This window comes from Perna viridis, chromosome 1 (genome assembly GCF_037379345.1).
Source record: "Perna viridis isolate PV_CMFRI_1.1 ecotype Kerala chromosome 1, ASM3737934v1, whole genome shotgun sequence".
NCBI lineage: Eukaryota > Metazoa > Mollusca > Bivalvia > Mytilida > Mytilidae > Perna > Perna viridis.
The window spans coordinates 24,103,246-24,121,873 of record NC_142445.1 but is presented as its reverse complement, the minus strand read 5'-3'; the positions used below and the strand labels follow the sequence as shown (position 1 = coordinate 24,121,873).

The window sequence follows — 18,628 nt, the reverse complement described above, 5'->3', positions numbered from 1 at the left end:
GGTTTTGAAAAATACATACATTTACAAGAAAACAATGTTGGATTTTCTTGTTTAAGTGTCTCAATATAGCTTTATATACACAAATTGTCATAAAGTTATCTGCAGTGACCAATCTATACAGTGGGACCTTAATCGCAACTCCTTAATAAAACTGGTCAAGGAATTTTGATGAAATTTTATAAGAATGTTGGTTATCATATCTAGATGTGTTGGTAGACTCCAAAGGGAGATAATCCAAATTAAGGGTTTTTCATGGGTAAAACCTTGTAGGTGCAACTCCTCCTTAACCCTTCCAGGGATTTTGATGTAATTTTATAGGAAGGTTGAGTATCATAAGTAAATTTGAATGAGAGAATATGATTACTGTCTGAGGACTCAAAAAGGAGATAATCCAAATTAATCCAATTTTACAAGGTAAAATTGTAAGCACAACTCCTCCTAAACCACTTAAGAAATTTTGATGAAAGTATGTAGGATATCATATGTACGTGTGCATGAAGGAATATAATTAATGTTGGATAACGCCATAAGTCCATTTGAAGCAGGGGATATTTTCTTTGTGAGCTTGCACAGTATTTCTAGTTTTAAACTAGATTTTTAGTTATTATAATATTAGTTATTACTTTGAAGATCAGTGTGTTACTGGCAGTTGACTGATATTTTTCTAAACTTGCCTATGCTGTAACTTAAACTGCCTTTGGCAGAATCTTTTCAAAGTCATATTTGTTGTTTTTTTGAAACATAAGGGAGGTCTGTAGTAGCCATAATTTGTACCGTTATCATTTTTGGGTTAAAGACCTTTTTGAAGCGAAAATGGGACTTGGTAGGACAATATTGTTTTATTTTGTATTGATATGTATACATGTATATACCATAAATGTACTTCTATTTGCTGTATAAATCTATTATTCTATTACACAGTAGTAAATTTTCCTACTTCACAGTCCAATAAACTGTAGGCTATCTACCAACATTTAATTGTCGTTATGACATCAATGTAAATTAATCCTGAACTTCCTTGTTTGTCGACAGAAATAGTTCGTAATTATTTTGTTTGAAATATAATTCTATGACTTTTGTGATGTAAGGATTTGGTGAATTTTTTTGTAGTATTGTTGTGTTTATCATTTTCATTTTTTTTTCATTTCCTGTTACAATCTTTAGTACAGATATTTTATTCTCTATGTTCAAGTTACAACTAGTGATTGCTGTTATTGGTTACTTTATTTGAATTGAGCAGATTGCAAATGAGCTAGCAGAAATATTCAAGTAACATAAATATGTGACTATGTTACAGTAAGGCCAGAAAAAAAAATATGTCTGTTTAAGGCTACCCTACCTACCCTAGCATTTTTAATTGGTATTTTAGCACATTTAAGTGTAAGTATTTGCAAGATTTGTAAGAATCAGGCAAAATGGGAAAAATCAGAAACATGTATGTCAAAAACCCACTGATCTGACAATGTAATATCACTCATGTCTCAAGGATACTTTCTCTTTTTGAAAAGACCATTGTTTGATCTCTGCATCACTGGCTTTGCTCTGAAATTTTTCAATAGAATCTCAGAAAAATTAGGTTTCTGACAGAGTTATCTACCCTTGAAATGTTCATTTTCAGTGTATTTCAGTGAAATTTTAACTCTAAGGGCCAGCATGATATGGGAAATCTTATTTTCTCTAATTTTGCTTCAATTTTCATACCGCTTGACCGGTGTGGAAAAAAAGTTCTCATCACTTGTGACTTTTTTGTTCTCAGAGTTCGATTGGCTTAGAAATCGATTGTCTTGGACTCTATCTTGAATTGCCTCGATTGCTATTGTAGTTATACTTCAGTTAAATGAGATAATTTTGGTGTTTCCTTTCCTTATATAAGAATTATGATGGGACTCAGGAAGATTTGAAGTGAAAAACCTTTGAAATCGTCTGGTTTCTTTTGTTTGGAATGTTTGCGTTTGTGTGACGTCAAAATGTTTCCCTGTCCTACGAATGGGAATCAGAACATTTTGCCTGCTCTTCATTTTTGGGTATTTTTTACGTTTTTAGGGCCTTAGAGAAACAGAATCTACACTCAAAGCTTGTTGATTATGAATTTCTCACATCTCATGAAAGGAATTTTATAGTTTGAATAGCTCTGCAAGCCTCACGATCAAAAATATAAAATTTATTTTACTCGATGTGAAAAATTCCATAATCAACTCATTATCATTATAGATTCTATATTTTCTTGATTCTTATGGTGAAAATAGTCAAATTAAACTATCAAAATGGTGTTTTTTTTTTCATACCATGTTTCAGCCACTGCCTGATTCTTACAGAGACTGACACTTAATTTGCATTTTTTATGAAATGTTGCTATACTCTCATATTTCATTTGAGCACTTTTGAATTCAAGGACTCTACCCAAAAGTGTAAATATAAAAAAAAATTAAAAAATGAATAGATTTTTTTCTACCTATCTATCTACCCTATTATTTCAACCATTGGAACACCTTAAACAGATATATATGTTTCTTGGCCTAATATGGCTGAGTAATGTAATGAATCCATGAATCACCTACAAAGTACATCTAATTTACATACTGTTTCCAAGTGTTCCAGGTTCCACCTGTCTCAAATAACAGTGTTTGATAGATGGTCTAATCAAGCTCAGTTAAATATATTGTACTATAATTCATAGTTAAGAATCTCAGTGCTAATTGTCATTTGGTGCATGCACTTTTATAAAGACTAAACATACTTAAAGACCACAGGACTGAAATGTTTCACAATTGCATGGAGAAAAGAAGATTAATTTGCAAATAATAGACTGAATTAAGTAATTTTTCATGCCAGCTAATACAAATGTCCTTTTGTACAAGGCTGTTGGCTTTTATCTCATTTTTTGTTTGAAGGTTATCACAAAATGCTTTTATGGTGCAATAGAGGTAGAATAAGATCACGCTAATTAGTCACATTATGTTTCCAAACTTATTATTTGGTCTGGGGAAAAGTCTTGGATTTCGATTTAAATAAATTCTGTTTAATACAATGTATTTATCTCCTCCTCCTCTTTCATTTTTCCACCTCATCACCTTTCTCTTCTTCCTCTTTCTTCATTGATTTAGTACTATTATTCTTTAGTACCAACTTTCCTGGTTTAATAATATGTTTGTTTGTTTGTTTGTTTGTTAGGGTTTGATGCCCGAGCAGCAATATTTCAGCTATATTCAGGCGATGGTTTAATAATAAAAAAGGTTGGTTTGTAGATTCTTGAATTCATGAATTTGACAATTCCATTATACAACTGAATAGGAAATTTCTTTTTTTTTTTTCTTTTTTTTTTGTAACCAAATTTTGGGGTTTATCAAATCCTCAAAAAAACCACAAAAATTGATAGAAACAATAACTCGTTAACAGTATGTAAGTCATATTATGTAACTCCATGGTTTCACAAGAATGGGTTCTATCTACCATTCAAATGCATGGAGATTTGTCATTTACAGAGCATGGAGTTCAGTATTAAAAGCAAAACAACTTTCTGTGTGAAAATATCAATAAACAATGACAGTAATCTGTTTCTACATGATATAAATGTTGAGGAAGATTTTGGGATTGTAATGCAGTGTTTCCAGGTCCCTGAAGTAAACAATTAAATTCAGATCGGTCTTCCGAAATTCTGATGAGGAAAATGAAACTAGGACAAGTCTTTCAAACCCTTTTGATGGAAAAAAAATACTCTCATTTATAAAGGGCCTGAATGATTAGAAAGTATAAGAGGGGAATTTAGGAATCACATTGTATGTCCGTCTGTCTGTCCAAATGCATTGAGAGCTTTGCTCCTCCTATATTGCTCAATGGATTTTGATTACCTTGATAATAAGATTAAGCTTCAAACATAGGTATGCATGAAGCAAAATCATGGCAAGTAGTTTACAAGGGGCAATAGTTTCACAAGATTCAAGCAAAAGTATCACTCAGTGAGTTCATGCACTAAAAGCTCGATTCTTATGTAACCAGATTCATATATTGTCACAATTGCCTGACAAATTCGGCCCCAAAAACCTCCAAAGTATAACAGACACTGTGGATTTTATTACTTACATTGTTAAGGCCTTCCAGAGCTTACTTTAAGATGTTTACGTTTTGTTGAAGATATTTTGTTTTTGTTATATGCTAATGCTTTTTTTGCATTTCACAATATACATTCTTTTTTCTTTACTGTAGAAAACAGTCAAATAACTTGACCTGAAAATATCCCAAGTAATAATATTTAATATTCCTTGAGCATCATAAAACTGCTATAATGACTAAATTGAACTAATACACTTCACCTGTTCTAATATTTTTTGAAGAGGCTTAAAAATAATTGAAAAGCTCTATAGCCATCGAGCACCTACTCTTGAAAACATTTTTTTAAATTCCATGATAATTGTTTTCAATGGAATATCATGGAAATAAACCTTCATTATAAAAATATATAATTTATTGAAAATTGTAATTTTGGTTACACAAAATTTATTTGTCACACATATACCATTTCATTTACAATTGTACTTTAGGGACAAAATACTGAACAATAACACTGAAACGCAATTAACAAAATAGTTCCATTTATTGAAATCTATTTATCAAGTAGATCAGATATCCATGTCTCATCCATCTCTTGATTTCCATCTGAATGAGATGATAATTATTACAGAACACTTTACTTAAAGTACAAATGTTCATTTACAAAATTAATTTGGTTCCGTATCAGTAGTACATGTATTTTTTTATATGGCACTATTTTTTTTGCCTTCATTTGTTAAAAATGGGGTAGAATTGGATATTAGTGCATAATGGTTTCATGTGAGATCTGCAAGGATAGTCAGTACCATTAAAAAAAACTCCAATCATTATCATTAGCATACATGGTAAACCTCCCACATTTAGACTCCCACTATATCAATAGAAATTTAGAATCTCCCACTCAAAAATGTAAGATATGTGGGAGGTTTTGGGTTTAGATTACTAAATCTTCTGTGAAAAATTCTAAAAAATTAAATATTTACAAAATAAGATTGCTAAACATGTACTTAAAAATCTCCAACATGTTAAAGTTTGCATAAGGATATAACAAGAAAAAGTATGATATATAATCTGTTAACTGGAAATTAGAACATATCATCATTAAACTCAAGCCCCATTCTAATGATTAAAATATACATACGTTAGCGAATTTATGGGAGGATATTATATGAAGATGAAAGAGTTTACACAATTTTGTCGTTCTGACCAACAGGTAATGAAAACAAGTTTCCTTGGTTAAAATATTTTGCTCGAAGTTTGGTATGTGAATTAACTTAGCTAACTTGCCTGACAAGAAATCGTTACAGTCAGGATTTAGAAAGAGACCTAGGAAGTTGACAAGTTTCTTGGTATCTTATGAATTCAGTCATTATATATTACATAATCACAGTCTTTTATAATGTCCATAGATCTTTCCTGTCATGGAAGGAGCAGAATAACAATACATAAAAATATAATGTGGATTGATCTTGTGACAAAAGAGATAACTAATGGTCTTGGTTATTATATTGTTCTTGGTATGTTGCATCATGGGATACAGAGGCATCAGGCTTGTCACTTTTGTTTCTGATTGATCATGTTCTTGGAGTCTTCAATGCGTTTGTCATCTGAAGTAGTCTGTATATGGATAAATGAGTTCTTAGTGAATGTCATATAAATTCCCTGCATTTTTATCAGCCCATCTGTGCAAGACCCAAAAGGATAACCAAAGATGTTTAAAAAGATTCCCTAAGTCGGTATATATTGACATTATCAGGTCTACTTGTAAATATTTTTGTAATTTCCTGACGTTAACAAGTACAAGATGAATTAGTAAAAAAATTGAATACTAGAAAACGTTGCATGATATTAGTAATTAGTAATGTATAGAATGTCAAAAATTCGTTAAATGAAACTTAATTATGTAATATGAATAGTTGTATGTATAGACTTTTCGAGAAGATTGTAAATTAATTCTATTCAGATTTACTTTCTAATGAGAATGCTTCCCCTCAAGACAAAAGTTATTTTCATCATTCATTGGTCAAGAACTTTAAAAAGCCATCTTAAAGACTCGAAGATTATCATTCTTTAAATTCTGGATTTTCAGCAACCACAAAAAATTTGTGGTCGTACATATATTGGTTGTTTTGGAAGCTGTCCTTGTATTGTCATCCACGTTTGTATGGTTTTTCAATAACTTGAATGTAGCTGTTTAATCTTGATCATGTTATATCAAGGTTCCAAACCACAAAAGGTTTTGATATTTGGGGTTATTGCCCCTTTTTAGAATTAAAGGCCAAAAAGGGGGCAAAAAGTAGTACAAATGTATTTCATTGAATTTAACAATGGAACTCCATTATGGATGTAAATGATATTGTTCCACAATATTCTTAACCACTGAAGGAAGACTTGAATTGATTTTTGGGGTTTATACTTGAACATTCTAAAAATTGTAGGCCTGAAACATGATGTCCAGACAATGAATTGACTATTTTAGTGAATGGATTGATGTCTTTGAAATTTTATTTCAAAAAGGAAGACTTGTGATGATTTTGTGGGTTAAATCTTTAACCTTTTAGGAAAAAGGGGCCAGGAACAAGCATTTTCCTTATGTCCAAATAATAACTTTAGTAAAAGTGAATGGATTTCATATAAATTTACTAAAAGGTGCCATACTACAAAAAGAAGACTGGGATTTGTCTTTGGGGTTAACATTGTGACTTGCTTTAGCCATCTTACGAATGAGGGGCAACAAGACTGCCAGAAACAAGTTTTTTTTCTGATTTCTGGATGAGTAAAATGGAATGGATCGCTTTGAAAATGTGACATTAGGTGCCATACCCCTAAAGGAAGGTTGGGGGTGATTTAGGAGGTTTTGACAGGAACCAATAAAGAATGAGGGTCAATACCATGTTGATTCTGGTCAATTATTCCTGTGTCCTGTATTTTGCTTGGTGGCCTAGTGAACAATGCATGAAAGTCAGATTTAAAAGAAATGTCACAGCTAAAGTCATGATACTTAGACTACCTTAGCATTATGAGATGCTGGATGAAATCCTCTTATAAATTGTCTGTTCTAGTTATGCAGTACCAAAAACCCTATATCGTATTAAAAATACACAATTGAATTTCTTTCAAAAAAAAAAAAAGCTTCTGAAACTAACAGAAAGATGTCTGGAATAAGTTAATGTAATTATCTAGGGGTTTACCTTTTGTATCTAGGGATTATTTATTCTGTTCAAACTCTCACTTTAATGCTTATATAAATGAGACTAATTTTTGTATTAAGCACCATTAAAGCCCAGATTGACACATCTGGTAGTTCAGTAAGCCTTGACAGACTGGATGGTATCAAGCTGTTGTATTGGTCTGCATCTGAAGTAGATTGGAAGGCTTCTTTTTCTCTAATGAAGTTTTTCTTTTGTGTGTCAAGTAGCTAGAAAATTGTGCAAATGTTTGGAATTGTCCCAGGGAACTAATTATGTAAACAAAAAACCATGGTTAAAATTTGTATAATCAAGAAACATACAAAAAAAATTGAAGAAAATTGAGAGAAAAACACAAATGAAGTATACAGTGACAAAAGATGTAAAAATACCTATGGTTTTACAGCAAGTAAAATAGTGATCTTCAGGAAATAGGTCTAGAGTTGGTCTTCTTTGTTAATATGAACATATCTCATTGACATCTTAGGTAGTTAACTGGACAGTTGACAAGAAGATTTAAACTTTTTATTAGACATAGATTCAAATACCAATGAAATGATAGAAAATTTAAATCTCCTTGATAAATGTCAACTGAACTATTTAAGGCATGTCATCTTGTAAAGGTGATTCATAATCTATCCCTTAAAGTTTTCTATTGTATTTGCTGTAATAATTTGCATGTTCCTCTATCCAAATCAATTCATATTCAATTATGCTGCAATAATAGTAAAGACACGTCTGTAAAACTCAATTCTACCATAAATACTTCAGGCCAGGATCTCAGTGCGCAGGTACTAAAACTTGCACAAATTTTATCATTGGCATAGTTTCTATGAGTTCAAAAAGGTGTCTATTAAAAATTAAAAAATATATCCTGAGGTCGTAAATATCAGCTTGGATGCCATGCTCCATTAACTTATCTATCAATTTATTCATTTTTCAGCTCATTTTTTGTACAATAAATATTATTAACCAGGCCATCATTTCATGTTGTTGGCTAATCAAATTAAGTTGATTGGTGGAAATTGAATTATTTTCCGGGAAGTATGACCTCTTACTTTTATTTCCTTTGAAAACCAGTTTTAAGGGACGACTAGTTTAGGGGGCAACTATGATTAGATCGTGATTAATTGGCCAAATAACAAGACATTATGTGAAAAAAGTCAAGTCAGAAATTCTTATTATATTCATCATGATATGAGGTTCAATGAGCATTTACAGCAATTAAATAGTTAACTTCAGGAAATAGATTTGGCTTTCTTTTGTATCTATGACCATTACCTGGACAGTTGACAAGATTTAAGCTTTCTTTTATTCCTTAGGTATTTGAATTTATGTCTGGTCGAAAGTTTATCTCCTTCTCAGTTGTCCAATTAACAAAGCACATAATGGTCATTTAGGCTAAAAACCACTAATTCCACTTCCCATAGGCTTCTATGCTAATTTCACAATATTCAATGGCTTCTCTGGACTTTACCTTAACTTTAACCTGCAGTGGAATATATATCAGCATGATTCTACATATATCAGCTCACAATCCTCAGAATGGCATGTGGGGTTAGCAGACTTGCAGTGCAGTACTGGTCACCGGAAGTGAAGGGTCTATAAATAGCGTGGGAAATCCCAGTGTTTTCACAAGATAGGGGTATATTTAGAAATCATTATGGAGATTAGGCTTCACATCACAAGAAGCAAAATGCACCTATAAAATGTACAGAAATGTTTTTCATTTCAGAAACTGTTTAATTTTTTTAAATAAGATGAGAACTTTTTTCACAGCATTATGAGGAACAGTGGTAATTTCTGCATAGGACTATTTTTTCGTACATTCCAAATGCTCATTGGTTGAATTGGTGGTCTGTAACCTTCAATCAACAGAAGACCAACTCTATTATCTGAAGTTAACCATTTTTCTGGCTATAAATCAAATGTTTGCTTCCATAGAAGCTCAATGAAAAACATTAAGAGTTTCATGATGCTATCTCAAGACCTTTAAAGGAGAAACTTGTTCAAAAGTTTATTGACATGATTAGTTCAAGATTCTGTTTGTGCTGCATTGACTAATTACTTTTTCTGATAAAAGAGTTTATATTAAAGTGATTTTGGAATCTTTTCCTTGTTTTGTTTTTACAGCTTGATTAAATCTGTCAGTCTTTCTTTGTCAGTTCAAATAATGGAATGTGCTTTAAAACAAGGAGTTGAAAACCTTATTGCTCTGCATTATGCAATATTTCAACAAGTGGGAGGGAATTTTGTGGTCATCGTTGGTACCAATTAACTTAAATTTGTATACAATAACTTGAGTAAAACTTATCCAAACTTTTTGAAATTTTAACACATTGTTTCTAGAACTATGACAGAGGTCCCTCAGTAATTTCCTTTTGAAATTCTGTTTTAAAATTTTTAATGGGGTAGGCTTATCTTTAACCAGTTTTAAGTTAAAGGGGTAAACAGTCGGGCTACATCCAAAATTTTCAACTTTTTTATATTTTGGTCTGATTTGTGAATTTTTTTTATTTTTTATTACTTATGAAAATCCCTGCCCATGTGTTTTAATCACATTTCAGATATATCTTACAGTTTTCTTGTAAGGTCAAAGGGTCACACGCCAAAAAATCAATATATATATTTTTGGTCCAGTTTCGAAAATTTTTAATTGAACTTCAAATGTTGTACTATATTGTGTCCAAACCAGTTGCTGAGTCCATAATGAGCTATAAGTCCCTATGCTTAAATGTGTCAAAAACTGATATTGTGTCCACATTTGCTCAAGTGAACAGAGTTTAAATGCTGTGGTCATATCATGCTGTGCTCCACCAACTTTTTCTCATATTCTATATCAATATATTTTTACATTACATACTTTCCAGGTTTAATGGACCAAACATTTTTTACCTATAGCCATCTGGCTTCACAAAGCCTAAAAATATCTGCTCATGACTTCAGCCATCTTGAAAAGATGTGCACTGAGGTATCTGGACATTTCTGTGACACACAAGTGATATCATTTCCTTAAAATGTCAAAAATAACAGATATTATCTCACTCAATGAAATTACAGATCCATTTTAATATTTTGCTTTGGGTTGACACCAGAAGCACAACATGTTCTTAGCAGACCAAGATTATAGTTATTTGTACATAATCATTAGCCATGTTTGGGAATTAGTTTCATTAAATTATTATTGATAATTAACATTTTCCAGAAGTGATTGAATCCAAATTAAAATAAATTGCATGTTTGTTAAATTTGTGTGTGGTTCTTTGTAAGGGTCTGAAATCAAATTACCAGGGTGAGTGTGAATGGGCAAATCTAGAAATAAATCTGAAATTGCAGATTGAATTTTTCTCTTTTTAAAGTCAAGAAGATATTGAATGAAGATAAGTGAGCATAAGAGAAACGTAAGACATCCATTGTTAATTTGTTTTGTTTCTTTGATTGGTCAATTCAGCATCATGCATGTTCACAGAAGTCTTCATTGCGAAACATTCGCAGTATGATAAATTAATTTACTTGACTTAACCCACTTAATCCCATGGGGATCATTGGATGACACTGCTGAATGTATCAGTCTTTATAAGAATCAGACAGAAGGTGATTCATACATGTCAAAAATACATAGAATTAACTTTTTTCTAGTTCAGAAACAGTTCATGATCACATAATCAATCTTAGTTTTTCATTTGGTTGTTGCACTTTTGAGATAAGAATTACATAGTTTGTACATAAAATTGGCACTTTGCAAGAGTTATTGTTCTTGATGTGGTTGGATTTGGTTGATTTTAGTGGAAAGTTAAAGTGTAGTTTTCTCATAAGTACAGATCTAAATTGCCACATAAAAATATGTAGAGCAAAAAAGCACCGTTTGTTCCATGGACATTTCTATACCATGAATCACATTACCGTAGGCAGTTTCTGATTTTTTATATGGACTTGTACTTTAAAACAAAAATGATGCTTTTGAAGAAACTACAGAGTAAGACCAATACAGTCTACATGTGTTACCTGTTATTAACTTCCCTTGTATAATTACTTCCAATGTTTTTTCTTCCTGGTTTGATATATTTTCGTGTCAAGATAACAAGCTATGTGGGTGTTTATAAGTTGTGAACTTATATGTTTTTAAGCTCAATTTTATGAAATTTCAATCGGTAATTGGTATTTGCAACGAAAATTATTACAGTAATTTGATGTTATATTTGGAGTAAACAATGTTATGGTCATTACATGCCATTATTTTGCATGTTGAACGGTGGTTTATTGTTTCCAAGATCCTTTCCAAACATAAATGCTATTTTCAGAGTATAATATAATCAGCATTTTGTGACATAAATTGCTCAGAAATGGATACTTGTCACATTCTCTGTTAACATGAGATATTATATAACCACAAAACATAGAACTTCAGTTTTGATTGATTTCTTTTATGATTATTTTGGAATTCAAAGGATGGGGTACTCATAGTGTCATTTTTACTCAACTCCTTCTCACATTAGATATGATTGAAATTTAGAAAATGATAACATTTAGTAGTTTTGCTTTATCATGTAAGGTATGTATAGTGTGTGCGTGTTATTTGTAACATTTGGCAAAGAATTCCCGACTTGCGGACCAACATTTTGTCAACATTTATTTCCCTTTGTAGCAGGTATCTATTTGGAACACGTAAGGTTTTTCATCCAACATCGACGATACTTTAGAAAATCTTAAAAGTCAAAAGGGAATTTCTCGTTCTACTGACCCTGCCATAAATTTTCTTTACCCGGGATACAAATGAAAATCATTTTTATGTAACCTACCAACAAAATGAAACACCCTGTAAATTTTAGAAACACCGTTGTGTTTGTCTACAGGGGATTCCGTTTTCATTCGAATTACCTCTTTTTTCTGCACCCGAATCTGAACATCGATTAGAGAGACTTCGAAATTATACCTACTCTTACAGGAGGTAACTCTGCAAAAACAGGATAAAATATGGCTGTATCCCGAGCTCCACAAGTAGGGAATTGATCGTTAAATAACCTTAAACTCTTGTTACTATCATGTGAAAAGTCACTTCTGATTGATTGATTGATTGTTGTGGGTTAACGTCCGAGCAGCAATATTTCAGCTATATTCAGACAAGGAACATGAAATGGATGATAAAATGAATATGAAATGATGATGAGATGAAAAAAGGGGATGGGACACAAGGATAATAGGGTTGAAAAATTTTGATTGCCACTAGAAAAAGGGAGGGATGGGTAAGATCAGTCAATTTAGCCTCACGTGGCGGAGCGTAAAGGTTCCTACTCCTATCAAATACCACAGCAGGGTTTTTTAACGTGCGTGGAATGTGACATCTTTCCCGACACGGTGCACCACTATGGTTTGCGGCCAGGTTTTCCATATTACAGCCTTACAACCCCAGCATGTAACATGCCAGGGGTACCCCATTCCACCACCTGGGGCACACATCACAGTTGCTCTGTGGGCAGAGCTAGCCCCGGGCTAAGTTTTTGAGCACTATTTAGTCGCCTTTTACGACAAGCTTAACGCTGCTACAGGCCTATTCTTTTGAGAGTCACTTCTGAATATGATTTCTGAAATTACACACTTCTGTTTTCTTTACTCGTATTTACATAAGAAGTCTGCTAAAATCTTACCAACTAATGCCTTATAAGCACATACTTTAAGAATAGCACTTTTGCCAAGCATATGAATGCTTGCTTCATACTTCAACTGAAAAAAATCAGAGGCTAAATACATGTCTAAGTGTTCCTGATCCTTTGTGTAGTAACTTGTTTGAAACCAATGTTATAAAGCATCAAGGTCACATATGATATTTCAACAGGAAACTTGAATAATTTTTTTCAATAACTCAGAATTTGCAAATGACATTGGTTGATGCTTCAGATAACAATATAATATTACCTCCAGGATTCAGAATTGAAATGTAATGAATGACTTGCTTATGAAATAGACCATGATGACCCTATATTAATGACATGTGATGTAGCAGATATCTTATCATAACTTTGATGGTATCTATTTCTGAAATTGCATTATAGAACTCTATTGAATTACATAAATTTCCTTATAATGCATGTACAGTTGATGAAAACATATTAGCATGCAAATGACAAAATAGCTTGGCTCTTATTGCCATGGGTATAATTTGTGTAAAATTGGATGAAAACAACCGAGTTATAAAAGATGAATAGAATTATATAGTAAAATTACCAATGGACTTTAATTATATAGGCTGCATTGCAAATTCTTGCACATTATGACCCAATATTTTTGACCAGAATACAATTTTTTTTGCCTATTTTTTTTTTTTTTTTTACTAAGCAAGAGCAGTTGAGGAGGTAAATGTAAATTATTGGTAATCCACACAAAAAACTTGTTTAGTAAACTTGCCAAAGTAAATAATGTAATACTTTGTCCATTCCATCCATCTTTCTATCTGCAACATAAACTTAGAACTTAGTTTGTCCTTAGGCAAATCAAGATCCCTATTGATTTGTAAGGTCAATGGTCAAAGATAAGGGTCACTCAGTTAGATTTACACACATTTTCTTGTAACTAAGTCTGAAAAAACTTATGAAATCCAATCAACCATTTTAAAGGCTTAAAATTTTGGGTACGGCATATACTTTTTATTTTGCTGTGAAAATATTAAATCCTTAATTTTGCCGAAATAGTTTTTAAAGTGTAAAAACATTGATGTAGCACTATTATCATAGATACTGGTCAAGTTTTCTCTGTTACAATATTATTTACATGAATGTTACCGGTATCTGTTTTCCGTAAATTGCTAATTTACAGATCATTATTCTGTTCTTTGATAATGCCTATAATCTGAAATGACATCAGAATAATGTTGACAGGTTGTTAGCTTCTTACTCATGAAAAGAAAAAGTGAAGTTACGAGAATACAAACCATGGCATTATGGCATTATGGACTAAGTATGCTGTAGTTCTACAAATATAATTGCCTGAATCAGAGAGGCTCTTATTAGATTTCCTATACAGCTGTAGATTTCCCTCGAACTTCATCTATAAATTAGTTATATTAGGAAAGTTGTAGGGCATAGTGCCATATACCTTGTCTTCATTATATAGTATCCATTAATTCAATAAAAACAAATTCTGTAATAGCTTGAATTATTAAGCTTTAGACCTTTTCGTCTTTGCTACAAGCTAGAATTATGTTATTTGGTTGCTGTACTAAATTTCTGTCAGATTCAATGGATTTTATTTGATCTATTTAAATTCATCACGTAATTATCATTTAATCAAGGAAAGACCAACTCTATCATCTGAACATAATCATTGAATGCACTATAATATAAAACTTTGTCAATGGAAAATTGCAACAACATTCTTTAGTATTATTCATGGCAATCAGCATGAAATAAACAAAATCAGGCAGTAGAACAATGGAAAAATGATAAAGTTAATGGGAAAAATAAGTATTAGACTAGTGAAGAAAGAGGTGGCAGGAATGTCCATGATAATGCCTTCAAAGTACATACATACAAATAAAAAAAACAAGGTAGCAACAGCTAGTTAATAGTCCACCCATATAAAAGAAATGAATGGTGTTCTATAAAACTAACTAACATAAGACTTGTAATAGTTGGACTAAAGGAGAAATCTAATGGCTATTGGAACAAGGTAGAATTAAGCCATCTGTCAGTATGATAGAGCAGCCCTCTGATATATGATACTGGTTTGCTATGAAGTAGCTAGAGTACAGACATCAGTTAATGTCAGTGATGAGACAGATTATTTCTTTCAAATTTTAATGATCTGAAGAAGAAGATTTGTCTGAGCACCATATATTTTTTTCTCAAGATCTATGTGAAGGTCGTATTTTCTTGCAATTTATTTATTATGGACATTAAAGTAACATTTATGACTGTTCTGGGAAATTTGATTTTACATCCTCATGACTTCAAGCTATAACTTATTGTGTATTGCTTTGATGATATTTTCAGTTTTTATTTTGATTGACTTCTGAAGGCCATGCTGTTTGACATGCTGTTGGATTGATGCCAACTTTGACTTGTCTGAGACATCAGTGGGTGCAGTCTTGAACAAGGAAATTGATTTATGATGTTATTTTTTTGTTATACATGTAATATACTTCGACCCTGAGACCTTGACATATATATTTGAGTAGGGTTTTAACGAAAGGAATCTTAATAATAACTGAGAAATTTCTGCTTCAAGGTTTTCAATATCACAAGCTTGTAAAAACATTCACAAAATTTCTTTAACCTATACAAAGAACTCATTCTCAAATACAGATTATACTTGTAAAGGATTAATATGTACAGGTATCTCTCACCCTTTGTTTTTCGGTAATATTCTACACAAAGCAAAAAGCCGGATACTCACCCAATAAGTTAACTAAACCATTGAATAGGCTCATTTGTTAGGGATATAGTTATAGTATTGTTGTCAAATCTTTAAGGATAACATTTTTTGGTATTGAAGTTGATTATTGCATAGGGTCTTTACATAGAAATTAAAACCCTATATTTAAAAGCAGTTTTTGGCATGACTTAGGTTGTCATGTCCTTATTCTATGACTTATGAAGTACCATGGTTCTCAACCCCACATGGGAAGAATTCAGATTAATTTTACATACCATGGGGACATAATTTTTTTTATGTTTAAACTGGTCTGGAGCTGGCATGTCAATTGACTGCTAGTAGTCCCTAGTTTGTACATTTTGTGAAACTTATATTCTGTTTCTTTATTTCTGTTGTAACAAGGGACTCAGACCTTTTTGAACAGATTTTTAGGTGTGTTTAATTGTGTAATACTTTTTCCACATTGGCCACATTTTAAAGGGGAAGGGCTGTGATCATGCCAAAGTACTTTAACCCCACCTTATTTTTTGTGTGTGTTCCAAGTCAGGAATTTCTGGCCTCTGTTTGTCTTTTTTTGATCTCAGCTTTAGTTTATTTTTATGTTACTTGAGTCTATAGGGACAACTCTTTCACTTTACCTGCATATAATGATGTTTTGGGGGTCAGCTGCAGCCTGCCCAGAGGGTTTCCTCGTTCTTCATTGAAGACCAATGGATGGCCTTGGGCTGACATTTTCATCCAGGTGGGGTTGTCTCTTTGACATATACACCATACCTATTCTCTTTATATTTCCTTATTTTGTTTAATAAACAGCACCATAGAAATATCCTTAGTCTAGATTGATATGATATAATTTTAAAACTTATTTTTTATATATTTGGTTTATCAGAAATGAAATACCATTTTTTTTATAAGTAAAATGATTGTAAAAAGATTAACATTCAAACTTGTCTTTTGAAGCAATATTTGTAGGTTTACATTTGTTTGTTTGTTTGTTTGTATTTTTTGTTCTTTTTATACTTTGAACTCTAAATCTGATATTAAAAAGCTGATTTTATAGTTCAGTCTGAGTGGGTGCAGTAAAAATATATAATTACAGCAGTATTGTTGTGAAATGTTCATGTTTTACTCATAAGCGGCAAAGTCAATTGCTCTTGTGAAAGCTGTTATTAAATAATGATGTAATAATTGAACAATTTAGTGCTTTAGTGTTCTGTTTATGTAAATAGTAGTGGCAGTTGTAAAGATTTGTATGGTAGTTCCGTGACAAAATGCTGAATGGCAGCAACAGATTTATGATTTCGCTAAGTTTGTTTCTAGGATAAATGATAATGTGATTCATTTGATTTTTGTTCTCATTTGATTGTGAAATAATTTTGATTCTATCAATGAATATTAGTTGACTTTGGAAAAGAACTTAAAATTATAGAGTTTGTGTCAATTTTATTTTAAAAAAATCACATAATTTGATCACTTTAAGGAATTGAATTTCGTAGTCAAATTTAGTCTTTAGTGTAATATTAGAGTGTTATCCTGTATGATCTCAAAACATATGAAGCAAAAAGTTGGTTAACTAATGTAATGTTTTTTATAAAAGGAATTAGGTTCCAACAAATACATTGTATAGATCAAAATTCTTGCAGGTGTTTTGTGCCAACCAAAGCAACAGAGCTGATTCAATTTGAACTATATAGATGAATAGCAGTTGTATTTTTTTTTTTACTATATTTAGTAAAAAAATTAACGTGTTTTATTCTCTTAGATTACCCTCCTGAAAATTAGTCTGTTTTCATTGTCAGGAAAAAGTCTTAAGTTATATGAAACATTATGATGACGATGACCGCCTGTTGAACCCAGTGAAGCACTGTCTTTTGATGTTTTCTCTGTACTGTCATTTTCCTTTAAGATATAGAGTACAATGCTGTAGGTTTACCTCTTTCATCTCAATCAATTGTTACCTTCATTTAAGGTTTCTTTAAAGATTTGTCCATTTATCAATCGTGGAGGTCAGAAGAGAGTTGTTAGATTGTATTTGAGTGGGAGATTTAGTTAGTGGAAGCCAATTAGCTGTAACATACACAAATCAGTTGTTGGTTTTATTAATTTTTTTTTATTAAGATGACTATGACAAGATGTATAATGATTTTAAAGATCTATGCAGGGGGTCCAGGATTTCAGACTGGGATACCGAAATAAAATATAGAATAAAAAGGTAGTGCTAAGAAAGGGAAAAATTCTTTTTATTTTGAGTTGTGAAAAATAAGAATTCACACAATAATTTTTTACAAAATTGTAGGGCTCAACACTTGTTATGCCCTTCCTTTGTTCCATACCTCAGCTATTTCTATGCAAAATTTAAGTGACCAGGATTTATAGATTTTTTTCTTGCCTACTGTAAATGTTATTTCACTCACCCAGTCTGCCATTTTCTCATTACTATATTCTGCAATCAACAGTCTCCTGAGATTTCTTGTTGTGCTATTTGAGTAAATGTTGGAGCACCTTAGTAATGTTTTCTTTCTCCTTTTGTCCTTTGACAATAATGACCAGGTCCTTAGATTTACAGTCAATAAGAATTACCGTACTGCGCTCAGCATTTTTATAGATGTAGTATAAAAAAAATTGTTTTCTGAGAAAAATAAATTAATAAAGATTATAAACTGGCTTACTAAAAAATATTTTGTGAAATGTCATTGTGTTGCTTTATTCACAAAAGAATCGTAACTTGTCTTATAATTTTTTTAAAAACTAAAATTAATTCATTTTTATCAAGAAATCTCACTTTTTACATCTCTTCTCTATAATTTTAAAAGGAATTTCTTGATATCTGATAAATCTCATTAAAAATCAAAATTTAACATTGAGAAGTCAATTTTACAAAACCTTGTAAGGGTTAAGTTAACTAGAGTAAAGGACACAACTCTTAGGAATCATTGGAACATTTGTATTCAGCATTTTACACCAATCTCATGTAAGCATCAAAGTAACTCAGACTGATTTCATTCTGTTTCCAATGAAAGCGCGAT

General features: G+C 31.7%; 1 protein-coding gene across 1 annotated transcript in view; it reads left to right on the top strand.

The window, feature by feature from the left end:
• Nucleotides 1-18,628, top strand: part of LOC148627880 (voltage-dependent calcium channel subunit alpha-2/delta-3-like) — a 149,917-nt gene that overhangs the window by 62,808 nt on the left and 68,481 nt on the right. The window lies entirely within an intron of this gene.